This window comes from Dreissena polymorpha, chromosome 10, assembly GCF_020536995.1.
Source record: "Dreissena polymorpha isolate Duluth1 chromosome 10, UMN_Dpol_1.0, whole genome shotgun sequence".
Taxonomy (NCBI): Eukaryota; Metazoa; Mollusca; class Bivalvia; order Myida; family Dreissenidae; genus Dreissena; species Dreissena polymorpha.
The window spans coordinates 70006249-70010516 of record NC_068364.1 but is presented as its reverse complement, the minus strand read 5'-3'; the positions used below and the strand labels follow the sequence as shown (position 1 = coordinate 70010516).

The 4268-nt window shown below is 36.3% G+C and overlaps 1 long non-coding RNA gene across 1 annotated transcript; it reads left to right on the top strand.

Moving 5' to 3' along the window:
* Positions 1–938: 938 nt before the first annotated feature.
* Positions 939–3942, top strand: LOC127849353 (uncharacterized). Its single transcript, XR_008034863.1, has 2 exons — positions 939–1799; positions 3009–3942. It is a non-coding gene; the product is annotated as an uncharacterized LOC127849353 (long non-coding RNA).
* The last annotated feature ends 326 nt before the right edge of the window (positions 3943–4268 follow it).

Below are 4268 nucleotides of genomic sequence, written 5' to 3'. Positions count from 1 at the left end.
ATGCAACGCAATAAGGCGTTTGCTCAAGTAAATGCACTCTATTAAGGCGTTTGATCATGTTTTTGCAATTAAGCGTTTGCTAAAGTTTATGCACTGCATTACGGCGTTTGCTCAAGTTAATGCAACCTAATAAGGCGTTTTCTCATATTTATGCAAAGCAATAAGGCGTTTGCTCAAGTTAATGCAACCTAATAAGACGTTTTCTCAAGTTTATGCAACGCAATAAGGCGTTTGCTCAAGTTTATGCATTGCATTACGGCGTTTGCTCAAGTTAATGCAACCTATTAAGGCGTTTTCTCAAGATTATGCAACGCAATAAGGCGTTTGCTCAAGTTAATGCAACCTAATAAGGCGTTTGCTTAAGTTTATGCAACGCAATAAGGCGTTTGCTCAAGTAAATGCACTCTTATTAGGCGTTTTTTCGAGTTTATGCAACGAAATAAGGCATGTGTTGCTGTTTATGCCCCGCATGTAGGCGTGTGCTCAAATTTATGCACTCTATTAAGTCGTTTGCTCACAATTGTTCAATGCATCAAGGTGTTTGTTCACATGAACGCGGCGACGTGCATATGATTCGTTAAAATGCCACTCTAAATAGAACAAATGGTGAGAGATTCTCAAAGCTTGAATCGAAATTTTGAACAATTCAGTCATATATGATCAAAGCTCAACTAAGGTTGTATAAGCATGACCTTATTCTCATCATAATGTTCATTTTAGTTTTAGTCAGTTACTTACGGTGGTATAGGAAATATTTTATTTAACAGTCTCTATGACGTGCGCACGTCATAGAATGGAACAAAGGGGGCATGGGAAATATTTTTTAACAGTCTCTATGACGTGCGCACGTCGTAGCTATGACGTGCGCATGTCATAGTTATGACGTGCGCACGCCATAGTTATGACGTGCGCACGCCATAGCTATGACGTGCGCACGTCATAGCTGACCAATGATAATACGCATAAGATCAGCCATTGATTATCAAAAAATGGAAATACTATGTGATTTGTTTGAAAAGGGTTTGAAAAACTGGGAAATTCAGCATGTATTGAGAATGGACTATGGTGTTCAAATAAGTATTCGTCATTTGAAAAGAAAATTAATTAAATTAGGACTGAAAAGAAGACAGTATTCAAACATGGCTAGCGTAACTCATTTTATACAAAACGAACTTCTTCAATCCGGTCAACTGCATGGATATCGTATGATGGCCGCCAGATGTAAAGAAAGTGGTTTGAATATACGAATGGAAGATGTGCGTATCATTTTAATACACTTGGACCCAGTAGGCGTGTCCCTGAGGAGATCAAGAAGTATCCGCAGGCGTGCATATTGTGCTGCTGGTCCAAACTTCATTTGGCACTTTGATGGCTACGATAAACTAAAGCCGTTTGGACTCTGTATAAGCGGGTGCATATGTGGCTTCTCCAGACGTTTGATTTGACTGAATGTGTATCATACAAATAAAAACCCCAGGGTAATCGGTGGGTACTATCTCGAGGCTGTAAAAATACATGATGGATGTCCTCGTTTTGTTCGCGGAGATTACGGGACAGAGAATGGACACGTCCGAAATTTTCAAACATTTTTCAGACGCGATTCTCCTGACCATGATAGAGCTTATATAGATGGAGCCAGTACAGCAAATCAAAGAATCGAAAGTTGGTGGGGTTACCTGAGACGACACCATATGCAATACTGGATCGAACAGTTAAGAGACCTACAGGATATTGGCAGTTTCAGCGGAGACTTTCTGGACAGAAGATTAGTCCAGTTTTGTTTCCTTTCATTAATTCAGGTAAAAATCAAATATTACACATACTCGTTAGGCACAAGAAAGTTGTCAGGTTCCAGTGAATTGACATACCCTATCTTTTACCACGCAACCCCATACATTATTCTGGAGTGCAGACACACATTTTGATGCCGTTGTTGAATGTTTTTATGCACAGTATAAAATTATGAATGTACAATTATTTATGATAATTACAAGCTTGAACTACATATAAAAAAGGTCTTTCGTTACCCCCCCCCCAAAAAAAAAAAAAATAAATAAATAAAATAAACATAAAAAATAATAATAAATAAAATAAAATAAAACAACGATCATCACGTTCAATTGCTAAAATAATACACGCGACATTTAACGAGACCCGCATTGCACTTTTTTTACGAATCGTCAAATTTAACGTCATGTTATTTCCAAAATTTGATATTTCATTCCCTACCATTTAAATGCTTCCAGCTATATTCGTTCATGAGACTACATAAAATTAAAGGCTATGTGCGTTTGTATGAGTTATCTAATATAAATACATGCATTTTCTTGAGCTTTAATATTTCATATAAAAAATGTATATAGAAATATAGTAATTGTTTATATAACGTAGAAAACGATTTGTTAAAAAATGTCCTCCTAGATGTGTACTAAAAAGAAAGTGCCCGCATGTCGAGCAAGTTTAAAGATGTTAGTGTGTGCTTTGATTTATTTAAACTAAGGCTATACAATTTACAAATAGTACTGCCCACAGAACAAGTTTTAGTTGGATCAGTCAGCAGTTAGATTTGTCCGTCTTTCTGTCTGTCCGTATGTGGATCCGTCCAGTCCTTTCTTATGATATAATTCCCCTTCTTAGTAACACCGCCGATATTAAATTTAGCAAACATTTATTGGACTAAATATTATCATGTTTTCTAGAACATTAAAAAAAATCATTTGCACATTGCAATCATAATGTTGATCCATACATTAAAATATATTTTATCTAAAAACAACAAGAACAAGATACATAGTTTCGGCATACAGTATGGTTAATGATAAGGACTATTTTTTGTTGAGACGTTGAACAGTGTCTTCACAGCACAATTTATATTGATCATGGATTTGGCTATTATTATACGGAACCAGGATTCGAAGCAGCACTGCAATGCACCACAATATAGCTATGCAAAATATGTACTCCCTTCTGAAATCTCTTTAATATAATCTATATATTTTAAGTTACAGGACGAACTTGACCGGGCATTTCAAATGTGGAACAATCACCACAGTAGACGTTCGTCTAATAGTAACGTGCCATTTGGTCGACCAGAACAAATGTATCGCTTTCCGTCATTGTGGAGTGCAGAGAATCACATTGTAGCGGTTACGGAGATTGATATGGCAGCATGTTGCAAAGAATCAGAATTCAGATCAGTAATTCCTTGCGATGAAGATGTATATAAAGTGTGCGTGGCTCTCATGAAAGAACACAATCTTTCACCCGCAAAGACCTGCGTTGAGGCTACAGATTTATATTTGTTTATGAGACGAGAAATAATGCCGATGCTATGAGAGCCACGCACACTTTATAATTATAAATCTTCATCGCAAGGGACACCGTTGTTACATCATTTCCTCTGAAAATGATTGGTTGACTTCAAACAAACTAGGCAAATGCGTGCGACACGTGCCTTAGTTGACTCTGGCTGAAAATCAGGTCCGGTGCGTCTAGTTCAATATCAAAATTATCCATACATAATTGTGAAAATATTGACCTCATACAAACGTCTGTGTACATACGTGTCCTCGTCCTATCACATCAACTTGAGGGTACTATGTAAAAGGTCATTGCAAGTAGAAGTTCTTGTAGAAAACATTTACTTTTCCCATTAAACGTAAGTGCTTCTACCAATAACCTCAAATTTTGACATGTTCATGTATTTAGATGGCCTCTACACCACTGTGAGGTCACCATGTCAAAGGTCAACATTAACCATTGTCATAAAACGAGTGCTTCCTCCAAACCGCCTAAAAATTTCACATGTATATGTACATTGGTTCTGTAATCACATTGTCATAAAATGAAAGTATTTGAGTAGTGTATTACGTATTTTGAAAACGTTTCTTGTTCATTTATGTACCATCTGTGTTGTATTTCAAATAAAACATGTGAAAGTAATCATGTTGCCACGTAAAGAAGTTTATCCAACAGACATTCATTTTTTCGATACATCGACTATACACGTCCTAAGCAAAATATGGCAATTCTGATAATTTCGGATTCTATATTGTTATCACATTTCATTAAGTGAATTATTGCACGATATACTTTCATTTTACCAAAGCAATTTTCAGTGACAGACTATTATTCATTTGAGGTAACAGTAAAATGCGATGTGCTGTACGATTGACATAAAACGGAAGCTAATGCGCGTTTACCAAATATCAGCAATTTTTTAAGAATGCATTGCGGTTACAATTTCAAAATATGAAACTTGGAAATCG